We start from the raw sequence: 26,430 nt of genomic DNA, 5'->3' as shown, positions 1-26,430 counted from the left end.
CTGATAAAAAGTTGTCAATCTGAAATTTTGATTCTATTTCTCTCTCCATAGATGCCACCTGACTACACAGTATTTCATTTTTTCCTGATTACTACCTTATTTAGTTTTATGTATAAAAATTACAAAAATTACATTTGAAGGTAATTGCTATCATGAATAAACAAACAAAGTTACTTTAAGCTTACTTGAGAAATGATACTACATTGACTGGCCTAATCTCAAATAATAACAAGGCAGCCTACAGTACAGAGAAGTCATCACTTTGACACAGTGATATCAAGAAAACAATACCTCAATGTCTCAAAAACAAAGGAGCTGGTTGTGGACTACAGGAGGAATGGAGACAGGCTAACTACTATTGACATCAATGGATCTGGGGTTGAGAGGGTGAACGGCTTTAAGTTCCTCGGTATACACAACACCGAGGACCTCACGTGATCTGTACATACCAGCTGTGTGGTGAAAAAAGCACAACAGCACCTCTTTCACCTCAGACAGTTGAAGAAGTTTGGTAAGGGTCCCCCCCCTCCCCCTCCCCCCTCCAAATCTTAAGGACTTTCTGCAGGGGCACAATTGAGAGCATCCTGACTGGCTGCACGACTGCTTGGTATGGGAACTATACCTCTCTTAATCGCACGGACTTTGCAGAGAGTGGTGTGGACAGTCCAGCGCACCTGTAGATGTGAACTTCCCACTATTCAGGACATTTGCAAAGACAGGTGTATAAAAGGGTCCGAAGGATCACTGGGGTCCTGAGTCACCCCAACCACAAACTGTCCCTGCTGTTACCATCCGGGAAACGGTACCGCAGTATAAAAGCCAGGACCAACAGGCTCCCGGACAGCTTCTTCCACCAGGCCATCAGACTGATTAATTCATGCTGACACAGCTGTATTTCTATGTTATATTGACTGTGTCCTGTTGTACGTACTATTTGTTATAAATTGCACATTTAGACGGAGACGTAAGGTAAAGATTTTTTACTCCACATGTATATGAAGGATGTGAGTAATAGTGAATTCAATAATGTTTAACTATTTTATGTACCAAAATATTAGAAACCATGTCCCTCAATGGATTTTGTCTCTATGTAACAACCTGGGTGAACGCGTCTGCAGTCGTATTGAAGGAATTACACGGACAAGCGGCCGAAACAAGGTTAAACAAATCAGGATAAGCAAATCATGAGGCCCATCTTCCAGAACATACATGTTGCCCAGTTGGAAGGTTTGAAACGCTAGTGTAAGAAAAAGTAATTTAAGACTTGTGTTCCAGATCTTGTATTTATTTCTAATTGAAAACGGAGGCGGCGTTTAAAAGGAAGAGGAAACTTGGCAAATTGTAAATGTGTGACCTGTTTGGTGGTCATGTTTAATAATGTGAATTACATTTTATAATACACGAATAATTTTAATTATAAATTACTTCATTGGCGTGTGTATGTTTTCGGGCAGTCCACGGGATAATTAATTAATAGACGAGGCCGATAGACTTGCGGCTCGGTTCTGCCGGTCCAGGTGCGGCAGCACGGCTTGGAGGCTCAGATAGTCTCCGCCAATTCTTCGACGCGTTTTCATCGCTCCTCCCTGCGCACTGCTCAATTTCAGGTTTATGAAGCTCTTCGTGCGTAAGACGTGGTTATGAGGAGAGGCGGCAACGTAGTACAAGGGGGTTGAGCTAGAAAATGTCGTCAGACTTCTTTTGAACAATACTGCATTGGCTTTCTGACTTTCCATCAGGAGGAGGCAAGACAAAGAAAGCTAGCAAATGAGATTGGTTCGTCAACACGACTAATGTGATCGGGGAGAAAAGTCACATAGGAGAGACGGAATTTGAGGGCGGATCCGACTTTAATGTAAGTGTAAGAAGGGGAAAATGGAATTCCTGTGTTTCCTTTGCAACATATGATTCTTTCCTTTGTTATCTTAATGGGGAAAGAGAGGGAGAAACGTTGCCCATTGTCCTCCGAGAGTAGACTATTCCATTGTAGAACCGAGAGATTGGGCTAGTTTCCCCTTAAGGAGTGTATCCATAATCTTACATAAATAAATGTATCGGTATTAAATGCATCTTGATTTTCTTCCTGAAACGCCTGGAAATTCAGAGGGTCAGTTGACCAGTCTGCCGCCTTATCCTTAAAGCTGTGTAGTTACCTTTTCCCTGACTCGAAACTATTGCTTACAAAACAGTAATGTTACATTTTTTTCAACTCATTGGTAGAAATTTAAAATACTACTTTAAATCTATTTGAGTCACCGCGTTATACAATTTGTGCGAATTAGTTTGAAGAGAATAATAACTGTTTATTTTGCGTTGTAATGTTTTGGTCAAAGAGAAGTAAAACATTCTAGAGTCAAACAGATCAAACGTTACCGTATTTCTGACTTTGGATAACGTCTGAAAGACTTTTTTAAAAAAAAGCAAAAGTGATTTTTCCGCATCAGTTTCGAAATTACACTGTGAAGTGGACTGTCCCTGTAATACACCAGGATGTGTTTTGCTATTTAAATAATTACATCTAAGTGGGAAGGTACCCGATAAAAGGTTTTGGTCTATTTATGTTTGTGTACTTTTTTTTCTCTTTTCTAGTTATGCCCGCTGACCATGGGCTTTCCTAACGCGGGGTTTCCATCCAACAAATACTTATTTGTGTTCTTCCTGTTTGACATGAGTCAAGCCGCAAGCCCTGTGGGTCTTTTTGAACGTGTGTGCGGGGAAGTGGAGGGTGTAAATCAGAAATTAAATATTCAAGGCTGAAATTTAAATTGAAGAATAGGTTTAGGATCCCAAAGCACAGAAATCGTTATTTGGTCTATTGTTCTTTCTGTGGCAACTCCTTGGAAATTGTTTCCATATCTCCCGTAACAAAGGAGGTCACTTGTACCATTAGGTTGGTGTCAGAGTGTTCCCATTAGTCTCAGTCTACCTTATTTCCCTGTAGGCTGCTCACTGGGTCACTCTCCATTGCCCATTAAGATCCCCCACCCTCTATTACTGCAATCCGCCTATACTAAAGACAAGTTATAATCACCAGTTAACTTCAGAACCAGTGGGGGAGGAAACTGGAGCAAACAACAAAACCCATACAGTCACAGCCAAAAACTTTAAACTACATAGACAACATCAGAAGTCAACATCAAATCCAGGGAGCTGAAATTGTGCTGACAGGAATAACTGTTTCATTAGAATCTGATGTGTTATCATTAACATATGTTATAAAATTTGTTTTGCTGCAGCCTTGCAATGCATAAACATTACTATAAGTTGAATAATATATCTAAGAATATATTTTTTAAATACGGTAAAAGAGCAAGATAATGAGATGGGGTTCATGGACTGTTCAAAAATCTGATGGCAGAGGGGAAGAAGCTGTTCCTAAAACATTGAGTGTGTGTCTTTAAGCTCCTCTACCACCTCTTTGATGGTGGTAATGAGATGAGGGCAGATCCTGGATGGTGAGGGTCCACTGTCTTGAGGCATTGCCTTTTGAAGATGTGCTTGATGGTAGGGAGGTTAGTGTTATCTGTGATGGAGCTAGCTGAGTTTACAGCTTTTTCCAATCCCGTTCAGTAGCCCCTCTGTACCAGATGGTGATGCAACCAATCGGAATATGCTCCATGGTACATCGGTAGAAACTTGCTACGATCTTTGGCGACATAAGAAGTGTCCTCGAAATCCTGGTGTGCCCTCTTCATCAATATATTGGGCCCAGGATAGATTTTCATAGATGTTGACAACTAAGAGCATGAAACTGCTCACCTTTTCCACCATTAACCCTTCAATGAGAACTGCAGTGTGTTCTCCCGATTTCTCCTTCCTGAAATCCACAATCAATTCCTTGGCCTCATTGAGACTGAGGGCAAAGTCGTTGTTACAAAACTCACTCTTTTACACCTTCTCATCACCACCTGAAATTCATAGATGTGTCATCGGCAAATTTATAGACGACATTTGCGCTTTGCCCAGCAGTGCAGACGTGAGTGTAGAAAGAGCAGAGCAGTGGGCTAAATGTGCATCCTTGAGGTGTGCCTGTGTTGATTGTCAGCGAGGAGGAGATGTTATTTTTGATCTGCACTGACTGAGATCTCCCAGTGAGGATGTCAAGAATCCAGTTGCAGAGGGAGGTACAGAGGCCCAGGTTCTGGAGCTTTGTGATTAGTACAGAGGGGATGATGGTGATGAATGCTGAGCTGTAATCAATAAACAGCAGCCTGATGTGGGTTTTGCTGTTGTCTAGGTGGTCCAAGGCCAGAAGGAGATCCAGTGAGATTGCATCTGCTGTAGACTCATGGTAGACAAATTACAGCAGGTGCAGTTCCTTGCTCAGGCAGGAGTTAATTCTTGCCAGGATCAACTTCTCAAAGCATTCCATTGCTATAGATGTGAGTGCCAATGGGTGATAGTCATTGAGGCAGGTCACCGTGCTCTTGGGCACTGGTTGATTGATCTCCTTTTGAAGCAAATGAGAACTTACGTCCTTAGCGGTGGGAGACTGACTGAAGATGTTCTTGAATGATCCAGCCTTTTGTTTGGCACATGTTTTCAGTGCCCTGCCATGTACACCATTGGGGCCTGTCACCTTATGAAGGTTCACCCTTTTGAAAGATGTTCTGACGTCAGCCTCTGAGATGGGTAATTCTGCAGATAATTCCAGATGCCGCAGGGATTCGCTTTGCTATAATTTTGTTATTCATTTTTAAATGTGCATTATAGCCATTCAGCTCATCAGGAAGTGAAGCATCATATTTATGATGTTAGGTTTTGCCTTGTAGGAAGTAATGGCCTGCAAACCCTGCCATAACTGCATCAAACTCTCAGCAGATCAGAACCGCATTGTTCATTAGCAGCTTCTACTTTGGGTATGTCCATGAGGGCACACAGTCATCCACAAAGGTGCTGAAGAAGTCTCTGACAACTGTGACATATTCATTTAGATCCAAAGATTAATCCCTGAAAATTGTCCATCCACCAAATCAAAGCAGTCCTGTAGGCACTGCTTCACCTTCCTTAATCAAACATTTGTGGTCCTCATCACTGGTGCTGCAGCCCTCCGCCTCTGCCTGAAAACTGGGAATGGAAGTACAGCCATGTGATTGGACTTGCCACATTGCAGGAGATGGTACGGTTGATGGTGGTGTAGCTGTGGTCGAGTGTGTTCACTCCTCTGGTTGAACAGGCGATGTGTTGGAACTAGTTGATCAGAGACTTCCTCAAGCTGGCTTGTTTGAAGTAATCTGCACTGATCAGGAAGGCACCAGGAACCTTCCCTTCATGACTATTGATCGTAGTGCTCAGCTCCTCCAGTACGTCCCTGATGTTGGCCGGGGTGGAATGTACACTGCAACCAGGATTATGGCAGAGAACCCCCTCAGCAGATAAAACGTTTGACACTTGACTACCAAATGTTCAGGATCTGAGGAGAAGGACTGAGAAAGAACTGAGCAATTCTGTGCACCATGATGAATAAATCATGAAGCAAACACTTCCTCCTCCACCCTTAGCTGATGCCACTGTGCAGCCCTTGCGATGGTAAATTAAACCCTTGGGCTGAAATGCTGTGTCCGGAGCCCTGGGAGTGAGCCATGTATCTGTGAGGTACACAAGTCTTTGATATCCTTCTGGTACTGCAGTCTTGCTCTGAGGTTTTCATTTTTATTTAACATAGACTACATTAGCCTGGTGGCCTCTGGACTCTGCATTTTAGTTCTACACACAGCTTAGCCTGGCGGCCTTACTTTTCTAAAGGGGAGATTGCACTCATTACTGTGATGGTCTGTAGTCTGGATTCTGTTTATTTTGAAGATCGGTAGATTTTCTAAGCACCTTCAGGCTATGTTGCTTACTGAAATACGCAGTAGTGTGATTGTAGATTTCAGCTGTAGTAGTCCTAAATGGGAATATTTTATGATTCCCTGCGGAGCTGCATACAAATAGTCATCACTCTTGAGAGCCTTGGTCTTTCCTTTCCATAGCCTCAAGATTTGGGGGAATAGGTTTAGGACAGAAATGAGGAGGAACTGCTTTTCCTGGGGAGTGATGAATCTGTGGAATTCTCTGCCCAATGAAGTAATGGAGGCTACCTCAGTAAATGTATTTAAAACCAGTTTGGATAGATGTTTGCATTACAGGGGAATTAAGGTTATGGGGGGGAAAGGCAGGTAGGTGGAGATGAGTAAATGGTCAAATCAGCCGTGATCTTATTGAATGGTGGGGCAGGCTCGATGGGCCAAATAGCCTGCTCTTTTTCCTGTTCCTTATGTTCTTGTCTTCCACTCTCTTTCCACCTCTTCACCCCTCCACCCCCCCCCAACCATTATGCCCTCACTTCCCTTTCTGCATGGCAATTAGCAAATTTGCTTATTATTGTCACATGCACTGAGGTACAATGAAAAGCCTATCTTGTATATAAGTCAGTTCATTACAACAATGCAGGGAGGTGGTACAAGGTAAAACAATAAGTGCAGAATAAAGTGATACTGATACAGAGAATGTGCAATGCAGGTAGACAATAAAGTGCAAGGTCATAATAAGATAGATTGAGGTCAAGAGTTTTATTCAACCATACAAGGAAACTGTTGCCCTTGAGACTGGTAACGCGTGCTTTCGGGCTTTTGTATCTTCTGCCAAGTCAGTAAGAAGAGAAGATGTCCAGGATGGATAATGTCTTTTATTCTGCCAACCTGCTTTACTGAGGCAGCAAGGAGTGTAAGCAAAGTCCAGAGAGGGGAGGCTGGTTTTCATAATGTCCACAGCCTCTCCTTCCACAAGCTAAGTGCCTTTTAAAGGTGAGATGAGAAATTCCAGTTTCTGCTAAACGGTTATCTGCAGCAGAGTCACGGTAAGCTAATTTTCCAGGGTATGCATCCATGTGGAGATTGTTAGAAATTCATAGTGGCCAGTCATTGCAGTTTGGAGGAGTGAGAGTCTGAGAAATCTGTGAAAGTTCTAAAGGACAAAAGAGTTTTCCCCAGTGCACACAGTGGGTGGTCAGATGTGTTTTACTATTTGATGTACAGATTGGATGGGTTGCACCTGAACTCGAGGGGGAGCAATATCCTTGCTGGTAGGTTTGCTAGCATGGTTCGGGAGAGTTTAAACTAATTTGCAAGGGGGGTGGGACCTGGAGCGATAGAGCAGTGAAAGAAGTGCATGGAGTAAAGCCAGATCTAACATATAGAGAGGCTTTGAGGAAAGAGCAGCAGAATAAAGGGTATAAAGGTAGTAAGGTAGAAGGGCTAAAGTGTGTGTACTTCAATCCAAGAAGCATCAGGAACAAAGGTGATGAACTGAGAGCTTGGATACATACATGGAATTATGATGTAGTGGCCATTACAGAGACTTGGCTGGCACCAGGACAGGAATGGATTCTCAATATTCCTGGATTTCAGTGCTTTAAAAGGGGTAGAGATGGGGGGGGAAGGGGACGAGGGGTGGCATTACTGGTCAGAGATACTATCACAGCTGCAGAAAGGGTGGGTGATGTAGCGGGATCCTCTTTTGAGTCAGTATGGGTGGAAGTCAGGAACAGGAAGGGAGCAGTTACTCTACTGGGGGTATTCTATAGGCCCCCTGGTAGCAGCGGAGATACCAAGGAGCAGATTGGGAGGCAGATTTTGGAAAGGTGCAAAAATAACAGGGTCGTTATCATGGGTGACTTTAACTTCCCTAATATTGATTGGCACTTGATTAGTTCCAAGGGTTTAGATGCAGCAGAGTTTGTTAAGTGTGTCCAGGATGGATTCCTGTCACAGTATGTTGACAGGCCGACTAGGGGGAATGCTATACTGGATCCAGTATTAGGTAACGAACTGGGTCAGGTCACAGGTCTAACAGTGGGTGAGCATCTGGGGGACAGTGATCACCACTCCCTGACCTTTAGCATTATCATGGAAAAGAATAGAATCAGAGAGGATAGGAAAATTTTTAATTGGGGAAGGGCAAATTATGAGGCTATAAGGCTAGAACTTGAGGGTGTGAATTGTGATGATGTTTTTGCAGGGAAATGTACTATGGACATGTGGTCGATGTTTAAGGATCTCTTGCAGGATGTTAGGGATAAATTTGTCCCAGTGAGGAAGATAAAGATTGGTAGGGTGAAGGAACCATGGGTGATAAGTGAGGTGGAAAATCTAGTCAGGTGGAAGAAGGCAGCATACATGAAGTTTAGGAAGCAAGGATCAGATGGGTCTATTGAGGAATATAGGGTAGCAAGAAAGGAGCTTAAGGGGCTGAGAAGAGCAAGAAGGGGGCATGAGAATGCCTTGGCAAGTAGGGTGAAGGAAAACCCCAAGGCATTCTTCAATTATGTGAAGAACAAAAGGATGACAGGAGTGAAAGTAGGACTGATTAGAGATAAAAGTGGGAAAATGTGCCTGGAGGCTGTGGAAGTGAGCGAGGTCCTCAATGAATACTTCTCTTCGGTATTCACCACTGAGAGGGAACTTGATGACGGTGAGGACAATATGAGTGAGGTTGATGTTCTGGAGCATGTTGATATTAAGGGAGAGGAGGTGTTGGAGTTGTTAAAATACATTTGGACGGATAAGTCCCCGGGGCCTGACAGAATATTCCCCAGGCTGCTCCACAAGGCAAGGGAAGAGATTGCTGAACCTCTGGCTAGGATCTTTATGTCCTCGTTGTCCACAGGAATGGTACTGGAGGATTGGAGGGAGGTGAATGTTGTCCCCTTGTTCAAAAAAGGTAGTAGGGATAGTCCAGGTAATTATAGACCAGTGAGCCTTACGTCTGTGGTGGGAAAGCTGTTGGAAAAGATTCTTAGAGATAGGATCTATGGGCATTTAGAGAATCATGGTCTGATCAGAGACAGTCAGCATGGCTTTGTGAAGGGCAGATCGTGCCTAACAATCCTGATAGAGTTCTTTGAGGTGGTGACCAGGCATATAGATGAGGGTAGTGCAGTGGATGTGATCTTCTTGAAGCTCAGTAAGGCATTTGACAAGGTTCCACATGGTAGGCTTATTCAGAAAGTCAGAAGGCATGGGATCCAGGGAAGTTTGGCCAGGTGGGTTCAGAATTGGCTTGCCTGCAGAAGACAGAGGGTTGTGGTGGAGGGAGTACATTCAGATTGGAGGGTTGTGACTACTGGTGTCCCACAAGGATCTGTTCTGGGACCTCTACTTTTTGTGATTTTTTTTATTATTAACTACCTGGATGTGGGGGTAGAAGGGTGGGTTGGCAAGTTTGCAGATGACACAAAGGTTGGTGGTGTTGTAGATAGTGTAGAGGATTGTCAAAGATTGCAGAGAGACATTGATAGGATGAAGGAGTGGGCTGAGAAGTGGCAGATGGAGTTCAACCCGGAGAAGTGTGAGGTGATACACTTTGGAAGGACAAACTCCAAGGCAAAATATAAAGTAACTGGCAGGATACTTGGTAGTGTGGAGGAGCAGAGGGATCTGGGGATACATGTCCACAGATCCCTGAAAGTTGCCTCACAGGTAGATAGGGTAGTTAAGAAAGCTTATGGGGTATTGGCTTTTATAAGTCGAGGGATAGAGTTTAAGAGACGTGATGTAATGATGCAGCTCTATAAATTCTAGTTAGGCCACACTTGGAGTACTGTGTCCAGTTCTGGTTGCCTCAGTATAGGAAGGATGTGTAAGCATTGGAAAGAGTACAGAGGAGATTTACCAGGATGCTGCCTGGTTTAGAGAGTATGGATTATGATCAGAGATTAAGGGAGCTAGGGCTTTACTCTTTGGAGAGAAGGAGGATGAGAGGAGACATGATAGAGGTGTACAAGATATTGAGGAATAGACAGAGTGGACAGCCAGCGCCTCTTCCCCAGGGCACCACTGCTCAGTACAAGAGGACATGGCTTTAAGGTAAAGGGAGGGAAGTTCAAGGGGGATATTAGAGGAAGGTTTTTCACTGCGAGAGTGGTTGGTGCGTGGAATGCACTTCCTGAGTCAGTGGTGGAGGCAGATACACTACACTAGTGAAGTTTAAGAGACCTACTAGACAGGTATATGGAGGAATTTAAGGTGGGGGGTTATATGCAAGGCAGGGTTTGAGGGTTGGCACATCATTGTAGGCCGAAGGGCCTGTAATGTGTTGTACTATTCTATGTTCTGTCATTTCACCATCCTCCTACTTGATGACTTTTTCTGTGGTTAGCACATGCCCATCACCCCGAAAATACATTAAATCCTAATTGAATCATCTTTACCACATGTCAAGATGTTACTCACCAACTAACGTGGTAGGAGAAAGCAAGTGTTTATTTCTAGTTGAGAGTGGAGGTGACCTTTAAACAAAACTTGTGACACTTCATAGTTTGTGGAAGTGCCACATGCTATATTTGATTCTAAGATGAGGAGCATCTCAAAAAAATTACTGAATAGAGTACTAGAGTGGTCAGTACGAATATTGTTTGTCTAAAGCATAAATAAACTTGATACTGAGAATTGTATTTTGGAGCACATATGCATATATAAATTTTTTGCTTGGTATTGCAATGAGATTATAGTATTTCTGTGAGCTTCCCAGTTAGCAAACATTTGTTTAATAAAGCTGAGGATTAGGTTAGCCCTCCAGTTTTCAATTTCATCAGGTATCCAAAATTTTGTTGAAACTTTTATTTGACATGTTATGTAGAAAGAATGTCTCAAAACCCAAGTCCTCTTGATTTAACAGCTTTTGACTGAGTGTTTAAAGCCAACACTAGCTGCTAATTAATTAATGCTTCAATTTTAGAACTCTCGTCCATGATTTCAGATGGGACCATAGTCTCACTGTCTCCTCTTTCATAATCTGCCACATGCTCACACACACACACCCAGATCCAGTTCTAGGGCTGAATGTCCCTACATTTATTGCATGAAGGTCAGCAGTTGTAATTTCAGCTATTTGGGCCAAAAATCTACATGTGCACATTTTCAAATTTTGTTTTCTCTTTGTTAGGTTATTGCTAATGTGATAGAAAATGCCAGAAATTCTTGCTCCGTGTCTTTTCCATCATGAACCTTGTGCCTGGAAAAGTGCATGCTACATTCTTTGTAGGGTGAGCTGCAAAAACATTCATTTATATTCCACTTTTAAATTACAAAATACCTCCAGCTACATTAGAGACATTATTGAATAAAAATTGTTGTTTAACTCTATCTGAATGGAATGGGAGGTTTGATCAAAAGAGTTGAAGAGATTTGGAAGAGAATTCCAGGTCTGCAGGCCTGTATGGTTGAAATTAAGATTATCAGCACTGCAGCAGTAAGATCAGTGATGTGAAGATGTGATATGACGGTGAGATTTGAAATCCGAGATGAGAGTTCAAAAATTGAGGCATTGATTATTTAGGAGCCAGTGTTTGTCTATAGGCATAGGTGGCTGAGGTTAAGACTTGGTTCTGAACATTTCAATACCTCAAAAGATTCAGTAGCAGGTCAGAAAGTGAAATGGTAGATATGACTGCCAAGAATATATTGTGTACCATGGGTGTAAATAATGTGCAGAAGTCTCTAATATTATTATTGAAGCCCACAGTCTTCTAACTGGGATGAAATTGCAACCTGCTGAGTTGGGTGGGTCTGGTGCATAAAATCTTGTTACAGGAAATTTGTAAAATGTTTAATATACATCTTTGATTTAAATGCCTTTCTAATTCGCTTTCTAAGTGACAATGATATATTAATAGATGAAGCAACATGATTGCAAATCATTAGAATTCCATGGTTGGCTTCAAGAAAGCTAATGAAAAGCTGGGCTCGTAACCAGATGGCTAGACTTGTAAAGGACAGATAGTGGTTACATGGTACGTACAAATTTTTGAGCATTTAATTCTTTTAGCTTTGGAATGATACTGGGGCTAAAAGGGTTAAATTGTGAAGGTTGGTTGTTGAAGGTTGGCCTTGTTTTGATCAAAATATTTTCCAAATACCAAAGGAGCTAATAGATAAAAGGAAACTGTTTCTGCTTCCACAAAAACAGTGACCAGAGACTTAAAATTAGCACCAGGTCTTTCAAGGGTGAAATTAGTAAATAATTCTGTTTGTAAAATTCAGATTTGGTTTATTAGCCTCTACACAAGGGTGCTACAAAAATCCTTGCTTGTATGAAACTCTCAGATTGAACAGTATACATTGTAAAACAAGCCCGCAAGCACAGAACACAATATCGCAGAGATAAGTGTAAAAAGTAACACTAAAGTGATACTAATGGAATAAGCAAGAAAGGGTAGAATTAGGAGACAGAATGTGGCATCTGCCCTAGAAGAGTGTGTGGAAAGAGATGAATGGTTCAGAAGTCTGATTGTGAAGATTCTGGTGGTTCAGAAGTGAAGAAGCTGTTCCTGAGTCTGGTTGTTAAGCTTTCAGGCTCCTTTATCATATCTCTGAAGGTAGAAGAGAGAAATGGAAATGGTCAGGGTGACGTGCATTCTTGTCGACATGATGAGCTGTCGTGAAGCAACACACCATGAAGATGATGGACTTGATGGAAGGAACTGAAGAGCTGTGATAAGCTGAGCAATGTTTATCACTTTGCAGATAGAAATTTTCTCATCAGTTATTTTAATTTTGAGCTTGCTAATCAATAGATCATGCATGGGGGAAAAAAACTCAAAGGATTAAATGACATACTGTGGCGACCCACTTTCTGCGCAGGCGAACCGCTCACAAATAGCCAGCGCGCGGGGGGAGACTTTGGTAATGCACCTCTGATGACATTTCCGCCCGGAGAGGGCGGGCACTAGGGATTAAATGCCAACGCCGCAAAGTTTGAATAAACTAGTCTCGAAACGACTTACCGACTGCGTGTCGGTATTTCAGCGCTGTGTGTAGCACATCGCTACATTGGTGACCCCTACAGTCCAAACGGGATTTGGACCAAAGATGACCGACTCTTCATCTGTTCACGCAGTTTCGCTAAAACTGCCGACTTTCTGGACGCTGCGACCACGCGTGTGGTTTAGCCAAGCAGAAGCCCTGTTCCAGATTCAGCAGATATCTTCTGATTCCACGCGTTACTACCACGTGGTGAGCGCCCTTGACCAGGAGACGGCCGCCCAGGTTGCGGATTTCATACAGTCGCCCCCAGAAGAAGGCAAATATGAAGCATTCAAAGTGCTGCTCATTGGGACCTTTGGCCTCTCACGGCGTGAGCGGGGTGCCCGCCTGCTTCACCTGGATGGTTTGGGAGGCAGACTGCCGTCAGCATTGATGAACGAGATGCTGGCCCTGGCTGACGGACCCAAGCCCTGCCTCATGTTCGAGCAAGCGTTCCTGGAGCAACTGCCCCAGGACATACATCTGCTGCTGGCCGACGCAGATTTCAGCGACCCCTGGAAGGTGGCGGCCCGGGCAGATGTGTTGTGGAAAGCCAAGAGGGAGAGCGTGGCGTCTGTCGGTCAGACTACCAGGCCACACGCCCAACAGCGGACCAGACCAGGCCAGGCAGGGGGGCGCACACAACACAGAGGTAGGAGTGAGGAGGACAGTGAACAGTGGTGTTTCTACCACCAGCGGTGGGGCACAAAAGCCCGCCGTTGTTGCCCGCCCTGCAGGGGCCAGGGCCAGCTGCCGCTAATGACTATGGCGGCTGGCCACCAGGACAGCCTCTTGTATGTCTGGGACAAACATTCGGGACGCCGCTTCTTGGTCGACACCCGAGCGGAAATCAGCGTCTTGCCCTGACGGGGTACGACACCCACAACAGGAAGCCAGGACCCACCCTGAGGGCCGCAAACGGCAGCATGATACGGACCTGAAGACCTGCAAAATTGTAAGTTTGTGTTTGTACGAAGGGGCGGATACCGGGTGCCACTACAGCGGCCGTACGAGGGGCTGTTCAAGGTGATCAACAGCAACGGGTCCACGTACGTTCTGGACTTTGGGGGGAAAGAGGAGGTTTTCACAGTGGACCGACTCAAACCAGCCCATGTGGACTTGGCGCAGCCAGTCAAGGTTCAGGCACCGCGGCACAGAGGCAGACCTCCCAAACAGAGGCTGATCCAGACTGTGGACATTGGGGGGTGTATCGCCGGTTCTGGGGGGTGTGGGGGGGTTATGTGGCGACCCACTTTCTGCGCAGGCGAACCGGCTCACAAATAGCCAGCGTGCGGGGGGAGACTTTGGTAATGCACCTCTGACGCCATTTCCGCCTGGAGAGGGCGGGCGCTAGGGGTTAAATGCCAGCGCCACGAAGTTTGAATAAACTAGTCTCGAAACGACTGCGTGTCGTCTCTAGCTCTGTATGTAGTACATCGCTACAATACTCTTGTTCCTGTGATCTAACAACAGCAGATCCTTTGCTTGTTATTAGGACCAAAATCTCTTGCTTGGTGCCATCAAAACTAAAGAGCTGATTGTTGACTTCAGGAAGGTGAAGGAGGGTGAATGTGTGCCTGTGTGTATTGGAGAATCAGTAGTGGGGAGAGTCAACAGTATAAATTCCTGTGTATTAACATATTGGATAACCTGTCTTGGGCATAGCAATCTTAAGGAAAGAGCACCAGTGTATTTTCTTTACTTAGGAGCCCAAGGAGGATCAGCCTGTCATTGACCACTCTAACAATCTTGTACAGATGTGCAGTTGAAAGTTGTCCTTTCTGATTGTATCATGGTCTGGGATGGCAATTCACGTGTGCAGGAACATAAGCTAAAGAGTTGTGGGCTCTGCTGAACACATCACAAGTATGTTTCTCCCCACGATTGGTAGTACCTACATTCTGTGCTCCCTCAAGAAGGCAGCAACTATAACCAAAGATCTCCACCATCAGGATAATGCCACTTTTTTTAACCGCTTTCATTGGGCAAGAGATATGGAAGTGTGAAATCCCACACCACCAGGTTCAAGAACAGCTAATCCCTTCAGCCATTTCGTTCTTGAACCAACTTGCACAACCCTAATCACTGCAGTGTAGCAAAACTGACCATCTTGGTCACTTCATTCTGATTGCATTTTCTTGTAAAAATTGTGAATCTGTTTACCTTGTGCTGTTTATATGATGCTGTGTGTCTTTGCTGCTGCAGATAGGAATTTCATCGTATACAGTATATGTATGTACTTGTGCATATGACAGTAAACTCTGTTTTTAAATGGGAAGGCTATTTTATACACTTCTCAAAATACACATATATTGAAGATGCCAGCAATATACACTCAGTGACCACTTTATTAGGTACAGGAGTGGAACCCGGTGTGGTTCTCTGGCATATTGTGTGTTTAACGATGCTCTTCTGCACACCACTTTTGTAACGAATAGTTATTTGAATAACTGTTGCCTTACTGTTGGCTTGAACCAGTCTCCTCCCATTAAAAAGGTCTTTTTCCCCCACAGAACTGCTGTTCACTGATTTATTTTTTTGTTTTTTTGACCATTCTCTGTAAACCCTAGAGACAGTTGTGTGTGAAAATCCCAGGAGATCAGCAGTTTCTGAGATACTCAAGCCACCCCATCTGGCACCAGCTATCCCGGCTATCATTCCACGTCAGTCACTTGGATCACATTTCTTCCCCATTCGGATGTTTAGCCTGAACATCAACCGAACCTCTTGGGTTGCTGCCACATGATTGGCTGATTTTATATATTTTCATTAATGAGCATGTATGACCAATAAAGTGGAATTTAAATTAAATGCTTCTGCTGTACTGTGTGTTTTATTTTAAAGACAAGTGTACAAGACTGGAATGTAAGCATCACACGGTTGATGTCAGTGTTTCCTATACTGGATGAATCTTGAATCTTTAAAACTGAAGGGTGTAGGAACATTTTTTTTCTCATAGGATGTGTCGTTGAAGCTTGTAGCGGCTAGATTGTTAAAAAACAAAAGAATAATAGATAAGGGTATTGTGGGACAATGGGGATCTGGCAGAGAAGGGGAATTGAAACCTGGGGCAAAGTCACAATTGTATTGGATGGTGGGACGGATTTGTGTGACTGAGTGGCCTACTCTAGGTTCAATTTACTTGTATTCTTATGACTAAGTGGCTAATAACCTGCTGCTTAAATAACGTTGCTATTTTCCTAAACTCGGTTTGTACCAAAATATTAAGATATGTGGGCTAGTCCTTTTCAATTTTAAAGGACTAAAGCAAAATTCGTGGGAACATGGAGACAACCATACAAAACCATTATAATTAGATTGTTGGGAAGGTAGGGTGACAACAAAATCTCATAAAATAGATTTCATTTATAGTGCATTGGAGAAAGTATTCAGCTCACAGCTATTTTGACACTTTACTGTCTCATTTTCTAAATTTAAAAAAAATTGAAGATTTTTTTGAGTTGTGTTATCTATAAAACATTGTGTATCATGTCAATTCAAAAGAAAAATTACAAAACTTGTCAACAATTTATTTTAAAACCCAAATTATTCAGCTGAAAAAGTATTCATCCCCTTGGTAATAGCTTTGCTAACTTTCCTGAGTGCAATATTGTATTACCATACCAGCTCACTCAGTTTGTTGGTGTAGAATTTGGACTATCACCTATTTTCAATAAATTCATAAGAATAAATATCCCCCCTCTCACTGTTGGGTCCAACAGTATGCTGGACCTGCCACAGACCAAACCAAAGTGAGGACAGAGTATACGAGACAAGTCAGGAAAATGATAATAGAGAAGCACAAATCTGGGGAAGGGTACAAGACCATCTTCAATGCACTGAACAAATACCTTGAGCTCAGTGCCGTCCATCGTGAAAACGTGGAAAAGAATGTGAAACCACAGCCACACTGCCTAGATCAGGCTGTCCCCTACTCCCCTCTATACTTAGTTGCCAAAGAAGAATTGTACTTGCAAGAGAGTCTGCGCTGAAGCCAACAGTCACTCAAAGTGAACTGCAGAAGATAGTGGCAGTAACTGGAGATGAAGTTCATGGCACCACATTCTCTAAGGCCTTGCACTAGTAGGGTTTTTATGGAAGAATGGCAAGGAAGAACCTCTTTTTTTTAAAAAAAAACCCAACACAGTTAGGGTTGGATCAGACTTGAGTGGAACTTTTTGGTATACCACTAAGTGGTGCGTGTGGTGTAAGACTAATACTGTGCTTTTTGACCAGGTAACACCATCCCTACTTTAATGTATTGTGAAGGGAGCATCATGCTATAGGGATGCCTTTTAGTAGCAGGGACTGGAAACCTGGTGAGGATTTGGTGGGAAGATGAACACTACTAAAACAGAGAGATCCTGGATAGAAGCCGCTAGCCTCTGCCTGAAAGCTTAAACTGGGGAGGAAGTTAATCTTTTAGCAGGGCAACGACCCAAAGCATGCTGCCAGAGCAACCGTGGAGTGGCTTCTAATGAAGAAAATTGATGACCTTGAACGGCTAGTCAGTGTTCTGATCAGACATCTCTGGCAAGAGGTCAAGATTGCAATTCACCACCGCTCCCTAACTAACTTGGCACAGCTTGAGCAAGGAATGGGTAAATATTGGTTCATCACATTAAGTAAAGCTAATAGAGGCTTATCCAAAAAGACTACTGGTGGTTCAATTGAGTACTGAGCAAAGGGGGATGAAGACTTCTGAAGTGCTGACATTTCAGTTTTTGAATTTTTAGTGTTTCGTGCTTTACAATTTTCCCTGCTTTTTGGGGTCTACTGAAAAAAACAAAGGAGCATGTAATTCACAAATAAAAGTTCTCAGTTAAATTGATCAAAATCACTGGTTGTAATACTCAATTATGTTAACTAAGGGTTAGGGCTGAATACTTTTTCAAGACATTGTATGTATGCAGTTTATAAAAGGGACTTGATTTAAAAATTTCCGCAATATTCTGGAGCTGAAGGAACACAGCCAGGCGGCATCGATGGAGGGAAAAGCTTCAGATCAAGATTCTTCTTCAGGGCTGGCATTGTTATTAATAGAGCCACAACATTGTGATAAATTGTGAGAGCTGGAAATAACCAAATGAAAGGTGGATGCACATGTCATATTTTAAGATTGATATATTCTTAAGAACATCTTATTGAATGCAGTGGAGCTCTTGTGGGTGAATGAATAAAGCTGAAACTTTGCATTAGCGAGGGTTATTCGCTAATTACGAAATTATAAACCTGTCATGAAATGAAAATAAACTGCACAGCAAAATAAAATCTGCCTCCATAAAGTGAGCATTAGTTTCTTTGAAGTGCCTGTGTCTCAAGATAAAGTAAGAATATAATTCTTCCTGGAAGCTGGGGGCTATTTCAGCTGATAGAATCAACTTGCTAAAAGTGGTCTCCCTGAGGTTTAAGTTCAGTAACCAAACTGAGTGAGCAGTTTACAAGGAAGCTGATCAAACTATTGCTGTAAAACAAATGATGGGCAATATCTGAAAAGTTATCTGGGGATTATAAACTTTGGTTTCTGCATATAATTGAGCAATCACACTGAAGCTGAGTTGGACCTTGCTCCTAATTTTTCTCTGCTTTGAAAATTTTTTGAATATCTTTGAGTAATTTCTTCATGTGCTCTGGATACTCAAAATGCTTGACAATCCAGTAAGGTTTAGGTCTAGTTGCTATTACAGTATGCAAGTACAACAAGCTTCTGCAAAACAGCCAAAATAATAAACAGATAATGTTTTTGAATACAGTATTACTTGTTGGAATAATAGCTCTGCACAAATACCTAAATTATGCAAATTAGGATCTTGTATCTCCCTACTTCTGCTCCTAAATCTTATGGTCTAAGAGGGAGAGGGACTGATCGTATTAGTTTAAAAGGGTGTTTGACAGTGTAGTACTCAGTATGGTGGTGAAGCTTACCTTCATTTCTCTCCTTAGTCTTTCAGCTTGTACCACTCAGCCAAGAACTAACTGTGTGATGTGTTGGAGGCAGAAGAGAAACATTGATAAAATTGATTAAAAAATGATCAAAGGTGTGGATATGGTAATTGGACAGAATCTGCTTCCCAGGGTAGTAATGTCAAATAGTAGACAACATACAATTTCAGATGAGAGGGATTAAGTTTAAGGCAAGTTTCTTTTATATAGAGTAATAGGTGCCATGGAATGGGTTGCTACAGGTAATAGTGGAAATATGGTAGTGGTATTAAAGAGGATTTAGATAAATACATGAATATGGAGGGATATGAATAATATGCAGGCAGAAAGGGATTTAGTTTGACATCGTGCTCAGCACAAACACTGTTGGCTGAAGGGCCTGTTGTTGTGATGTTCTATGTCTGGACCAGCACCAAGTCACAGTCCCTTCCTCAGGACAGTGGTCCATGGACTGAATTTGTATAGTAGCCTTGCAGTTCTATTACCAGTTTTATTATGGCAACCCACAATTAATAAGTTTCATTAATTTAAATGTCTAAACTTAATGTAGTGAAACCCGAGTGTCCTGGACCATTGGTTACTGCACCCTTATTTTGTGATCTGGCACTTTACCATCTTTACCAGATCAAAGTTCAAAATACAGTATTTTGTTGTAAAATTGTATACACCCTCTTTTTTTAAATATAAATTTTGCTTTTGATATTCATTTTTTGTCTTGTGTATTAATGTGTCAGTAGAAATGAACAAATTTTAGAATTCCAAACGTTCATTTTCCAAAAAAATTTAATGTTACAGATAATTTTTTTGTATTTTGGTAAAGAAAGTAACATATTAAGTAATAGACCATTTTTCAAATAAAAACTTGATTATCTTGTGGGTATCTAGCCCAGTGCATGATTAAACAAAAACAATAAACGGGAACTATTGATTAATGACATAATGAGTTGAATGAACTGGAACAGAAACAAGTGTAGAAGGAAACAAACTGATCAAAGGGCAACCAAACTAAAAGGTGAGGGTGTGGCAGATGTGACAGATTAACATTCATATCACCAATTCTTACACCCTGGCAAGAATGAGCATTGCAACAAGACACGAGATGGTCATCCTGCATCAGCGAGGTTATTCCCAAGCAGAAATTTTGCAGCAGAGAGGTTTCAAGAGGTGCTGTCCATGTTTTTCTCAAGAAGGACAAAGAAATAGGCAAGTTGAGGACCAGAAACGCAACGGTCAGACACAAAAACTAATTGCGGCAGATGAAAGAGACATCAGACTGACCTCCCTTTTAAATCAGAAGTCCAACACTGCTATCAGCTCTGAACTCTGAAACCACTGCAACCCAAGTACGTCCCTCTCCAGTCCGGAGAAGTCTTGTCAGAAGTGTTCTTCATGGAAGAGTTGCTGCCAAAAATCCATTCCTGTGAAGTGAAAACAAAGCCAAGGGACTCACCTATGCACAAAAACAAAAAATTGGTGCTGAACAATGGCAGCAAGTGTGCTCTGGACTTGATGAGTCAAAATTTGAAATTTTTAACTCAAACAGGAAGCAGTTTGTACATAGAAGTAGAGAGTGCGACATGAATGAGTGCCTGCAGTCAACAGTGAAGCATGGCAGAGATTACCTGCAGGTTTGGGGCTGCAGTTCTGCAAATGGAGTTGGTGATCTGGTCAGAATTAATGGAATCCTCAGTGCTGAGAAGCGGAAAGAGATTCTCATCCATTAGGCAATACCATCAGGAAGATGTCTGATCAGTCCCAACTTCGTTCTACAGCAGGACGATGACCCCAAACACACAGACGAGGCCATAAAGAACCATCTTCAGTGAAAAGAAGAACAAGAAGTTCTACAACAAATGGCATGGCCTCCACAGAGCCCTAAACTCCACATCATTGAGGCTGTCTGAGATTACCTGGAGAGAAAGAAGTAAGTGAGGCAGCCAAAGTCTGCAGAACTATGGCAATTACTCCAAGGTGCTTGGAACAACTTTCCAGATGGTTTTCTTATAGAACTGTACAACAGTGCACTTAAGAGAATTAATGGCAGTTCTAAAGGCAAAGGGTGGTCACACCAAATTTTGATTTAAGTTTTTTCCTTTTATTGTTCTTTGCAATTTTTTGATATTTTAGTAACTTTTGATTTCATTATTTTTGAAAGCATCTTCACTTTACAGAATTTTTTTCATATGCCTAGGAACTTGCACAGTACTGTAAATCGTGTGTGTCTCAACTGCATTTTTTCCTCTGCCTTTGAAAGCTAACTTCAGTCTTCATCTGTCATTGCTTGTTTGAATCATTGCTTGCTTTCAAACATGTCATTTTTCTGATGCTCTGGGATTGTTTTGAGCTTAATGTCACTTATCTCAGTTTTATTGATTTCATTGTTGCCAACGTATCCCCAGTAATGGCTCCTTTTTCCATCCTGGACACTCCCCAGTGACTCAGCTACAGCAAAGTCATTTTCATCGGCACGTTTTTTTGAGGAGATGGTGGATCTCCTCAAATGTTCTACCCTGCAGGGTTGAGGAGGCTGGATCACTGGAGGTCTTTAAGAATGAGTTGTTTTTGATAGATCGAGGAAGTGGCACAGAAGAAGGGTTGAAGCCAGGAAGATCATCAATTGTATTGATCGGCAGGATAAGCTTAAAGGACTATGTGATCTATTCTGCTCCTTCATGTGTTATTTCTGAATTTCATTACCTGTGTCATTTGCTATCCTGTGGTCAGTTTCCATTTGTGTACTAACACTCAGCTGCAGTAAATGTCACAACTCTTGGTTCCTCAACAGCCTCTGGTGTCAACCTGTTTGACTGATATGGTATCTGGGCTGAACTTTGCTCCTGGGACCAGCTGGAAAGATCAGACCTGCTATACAAACTTCGTATCCCTGCCACGTAATCTGTCACCTTTCCTTGTTAATGTCATGAAGTCTTGTTTAATATCCTTTTTACCCCAAGATGAGTTCTTGCCTCCACTGGACAAATGTACGCAGTTCAGTCCTGTAATCCAGCTTCCTGATCTTTTGCCTCATTGCATCTGCGGTTGACACCCAAATCATACCTTGATCTAGTTTGAGATTTGCTTAGTCCAGCAATCTCCTTAACAGTCTTGCATCAATCACCTTTTATAAAATTAAGATAATCCAAGGTTTGACATTCCAACATGCACCAAAACTACTCTTGCTATGACCCTTGTTCATGCTGACCCTCAGCAACTCCCAGAGTCCCTTTCTTTGGTGCTTGATTTCAAGCTTTCCTCCCTTTTAAAAACATCTTTTGTTATTCCTTCACTTTGCCTTGCCTAATCCTGACGTTGTGTTATTATCAATATCTCCTTAACTGACCTGAGCCCAATGTTCTTTCATGTTTGGGTCGTGGTCAGGCTTCACTACGCTGGCTTGGCTTTGTTCTTCTCCAGCTTGGGATAATTTTCCTTGCTCTTTGTGAATAACTTGTTTGAAGCTGTTATATTTATGGTAACAATATGGAATGGGAAATCCTAGAAGTTCTCTGGCACAAGTCAAGTCTCAATTGGTCTTGCCAGGCTTTAATATTGCCATTGCCCAAAACATCGACTATTTATTCATTTCCATATCTGCTGAGTTCCTCCAGCAATTTGAGTGTTGCTCTGGAATTCCAGCAGACTTTCCAGTTTTAATATTATACCAGTCGGGTGTCAAGCAGCATATTTGATTAGTTGCACCATTCACTACCTTAAATATAAATTCCCTCCATTACTTCACACACCGTTTGCAGTGTGTACCATCCACAATATGCACTGTGGACACAATGCTGGCACTTCCCAAACCCCTGTCCTTTGCAACCAAAAAGGGTAAGGACATATTGTCCTTCTAATACAAGTATATGTCACTGACACTGGGTCTAAATCCTAGAATTTCGAACCCAGTAACACTGTATGAGCATCTTCCAGACCTTAGTGGAATAAAAAGGCAGCTTGCTAATTACCTGTTTGTGCTTTGTGTTCATTTCCAACTGGGGGCATTTGAAGATCCGCTGTAAATGCTGCCCCTACAAATAACAGCCGTATCCCAAAAAAAAAGTGGGCTGAGAAAAGATTTTGACTGAGGTAAACTTTGAACTAAACTCCTTCTATAGAATGTGTCACAATCTTCACAAAGATGGGAAGTATTATGTGTTAGCTCAGAATCAGGTTTATTGTCCCTGATATTAGTTGTGAAATTTGTTGTTCTGTGGCAGCAGTAATATGCAGGCCTTTCTGAAATAATTTTAGTAGCTGCTGGCACTAAATTTGTTTTGGATGGTGTTCAAGTTTGAGCTTGCTGAAATTCCAAACATTTTTTTGTTTAAAAAGCAGGATTTCATTGCTCCTCCTATTTCCTGTGGCTGGCCAGTGGAATCGCTTTTGTTGTGGTGCTGATGTATCCGGTTTGTAACTTGGCAGTGTGGCTTGTGATTCTTGAAACTATTGCCCTAAATGTCATCCCCAGTTTGTGCTATACTGTTACTAGGCATTTGTGTTATCATTGACCTATTCAACTTGCTTTTTTTTTTGTAGCTGCTCTTGAATATTATTGGCAAATTCCAGTGATTCTGTTCTCTATATTGTCCTTTTTTTTAAAAAATCTTGTGAAGGGCTCAGAAGTTGCAGAGACGAGAATAAACTAAGAACAAATAATCTGTTGAAGATGATTTCTGTAAGGAATGGATATTATTTTGTTTAGGGCACCCAGCCAGGTGTCATTATAGGAAACAGGATACCTGAGGGCTGGTTATACTGAAAAAGGATGTTTTCTAATATGACACAGCTCCTGTAGTAAAAAAAAAGTGGTTTAAACTAACATGGTAGTGGGATGGGAACCAGGATGATAGAGCTGAGGATGAACCAGCAGGTTTACAAATAGATGATGGGTGTAACATGAATGTAAGGAAGGACAAGCCAATGATTGGGTACGAATTCAGACAGACCAAAGAGTTAAATTGTACCACAGAGGCAAAATTCAAAGGGTGAAGAATGCAGGACTGAAGGTGCTGTGTTTAAATGCGCTTAGCATTCGGAATAAGGTGGACAAAGTCGATGCGCAGTTAGAGATTGGTCGGTATGATGTTGTGAGTATCACTGAGTCGTGGGTGAAAGGAGGCCATAGTTGGGGATGATATACAAACGTTTGTACTTTGTATCAAAAGGACAGGCAGGTGGTGTAGCTCTGTTAGTAAGGGATGGAATTTCATCTTTAGAAAGAGGTGACATAGGGTCAGAGAATGTCAAATATTTGTGAATGGAGTTAAAAAACCATTATGGGAATCATAGGCCTCCAAATAGTAGCCAAGATGTGGAGTTGGGGCTGAGGGTGCAAAGGGACCTGGAAAAGGCATTGTAATGGGTGTAATGGGTGTAATGGGTGACTTCAATATGCAAGGGGATTGGGAAAATCATGTTGGTGCCGGATCACAAGAGATGGAATTTGTTGAATGCCTATGAGATAGCTTTTTAGAGCAGCTTGTGCTTGAGCCTACTCGGGGAAAGGCCATCTTAGATCGGGTGTTGTGTAATAACCCAGATCTTATTAATGTAAAGGAACCCTAAGGAGACTGATCAGAATATGATTGAATTCATACATCAGTTTGAGAGTGAGAAGCACAAGTCACATGTATCAGTATCACAGTGGAATAAAGGGAGTTACAGAGGCGTGAGAGAGGAGCTTACCGGGGTGGATTGGAGGAGGATACTGGAGGGGATAACAGCAGAGCAGAGATGGCTGAAGTTTCTGGGAATAGTTCACAAGGTGCAGGATTGATATAACCCACAGAAGAAGTTGTTCTCAGATGGCAGGGGTAGGCAACCTTGGCTAACGAAGTTAAGGACTGCATAAGAGCCAAGGAAAGGGCATATAAGGTGGAAAAGTGATTGGGAAGTTGGATGATTGGGCAACTTTTAAAATCAAACTAAAGGAATTAAAAAAGCTGTATTAAGGGAAAAGATGAAATATGAGGGCAGACTAGCCAATAACATAAAGTAGGATACCAAAAGTTTCTTCAGTTATATAAAGAGGAAAAGGGAGCTGAGAGTTGATATTGGACCACTGGAAAATGATGCTGGTGGGGTAGTAATGGGGGACAAAGGAATGGGAGATGAACTCTGCTTCAGTCTTTACTGTGGAAAACACTAGCTTTATGCTAGAGGGCCATAAGTGTCAGGGAGCAGGAGTGAGTGTCATTGCTCTCTCTCTAGGCATCTGTTAGTCTTGTGAGACCATGGATTTGCGCCTTGGAAGGTTTTCCAGTGCGCATGCCTGGGCAGGGTTGTATGGGAGAACGGCAGTTGCCCAAGCTGCAAGCCTTCCCCTCTCCACGCCACCGATGTTGTCCAAGGGAAGGGCACTAGGACCCAAGCAGCTTGGCACCAGTGTTGTCGCAGAGCAATGTGTGGTTAAGTGCCTTGCTCAAGGACCAACATGCTACCTCAGCTGAGGCTCGAACCAGTGACCTTTAGGTTACTAGTTCGATGCCTTATCCACTAGGCCATGTGCCAACACATGTCATTGCTATTACAAAGGAAAAAGTGCTAGGCAAACTCAAAGGTCTTAAGGTGTATAAGTCACCTGGACCCTAATGGACTACATCTCAGAGTTCTGAGAGTGATGGCTGAAGAGATAATGGATGCATTGATGATGATCTTTCAAGAATCACTTGATTCTGGCATGGTCCTGGAGGACTGGAAGATTGCAAATGTCACTCCACCCTTTAAGAAATGAGTAAGGCAATTGTAGGGCAGTTAGCCTAACCTTAGTGGTTGTGAGTCTATTATTAAGGATAAGGTTTCAAGGTACTTGGAGACTAATGATAAAATAAGTCAAAGTCAGCATGGTTTCTGTGAAGGGAAATCTTGCCTGACAAATTTGTTAAGAGTTCTTTGAGGAAGTAACAAGCAGGGTGGACAGAGGAGAGGCAGTGAATATCATTTACTTGGATTTTCAGAAGGCATTTGATAAGGTGCCACACATGAGTCTGCTTAACAAGATAAAATCCTATGGTGTTACAGGAAATATACTGGCATGGATAGGGGAATGGCTGACAGGCAGGAGACAGTGGGTGGGAATAAAAGGGGCCTTTTCTGGTTGGCTGCCAGTGACTAATGGTGTTCCTCAGGGGTCAGTATCGGGACTGCTACTTTTCACATTGTTTCTCAATGATTTGGATAATGGAATTGATGGCTTTGTGGTAAAGTTTGTGGATGATACAAAGATAGGTGGAGAGGTAGGTAGTGCTGAGGAAGCAATACAATTGCAGCACAACTTAGACAAATTGGAAGAATGGGTAAAAAAAAAAGTAGCAAATAGAATAAGGTTTTGGGAAATGTATGATAATGCATTTTGGTAAAAGGAACAATACTGCAGATTATTATCTAAATGGTGAGAAGGTTCGAACATCAGAAGTGCAGAGGGATTCCCAGAAGGTTAATTTGCAGGTTGAGTCTGTGGTAAAGAAGGCAAATGCAATGTTGGCATTTATTTCAAGGGGACTAGAATATAAAAACAAGGAGATAATGCCGAGGTTTTATAAGACCCTAGTCAGGTTGCACTTGGAGTATGTCAACAGTTTTGGGCCCCATATCTCAGAAAGGATGTGTTGTCATTGGAGAGAGTCCACAAGAGGTTCACAAAGATGATTCTGGAAATGAAGGGGTTAACAAATGAGGAGCATCTGGCAGCATTAGGCCTGTACTTACT

General features: G+C 42.3%; 1 protein-coding gene across 3 annotated transcripts in view; it reads left to right on the top strand.

The window, feature by feature from the left end:
• Window positions 1–609: 609 nt before the first annotated feature.
• The window catches only part of LOC140713695 (uncharacterized), a 68,746-nt gene continuing 42,925 nt past the window's right edge, over window positions 610–26,430 (top strand). Inside the window, exons 1-2 of one of the 3 annotated variants that reach the window (XM_073024091.1) lie at window positions 610–1,227; window positions 1,740–1,855. The gene's annotated coding sequence lies outside the window, so the exon portion shown is untranslated. Of the gene's footprint in view, window positions 1,243–1,614; window positions 1,856–26,430 lie in introns of those variants that run through there. The other 2 variants (XM_073024090.1, XM_073024092.1) reach the window with 2 other exon arrangements.

This window comes from Hemitrygon akajei, chromosome 20 (assembly GCF_048418815.1).
Source record: "Hemitrygon akajei chromosome 20, sHemAka1.3, whole genome shotgun sequence".
NCBI classification, from domain to species: domain Eukaryota; kingdom Metazoa; phylum Chordata; class Chondrichthyes; order Myliobatiformes; family Dasyatidae; genus Hemitrygon; species Hemitrygon akajei.
The sequence above is the reverse complement of the archived record's forward strand: the minus strand, read 5'-3'. Positions and strand labels throughout refer to the sequence as shown.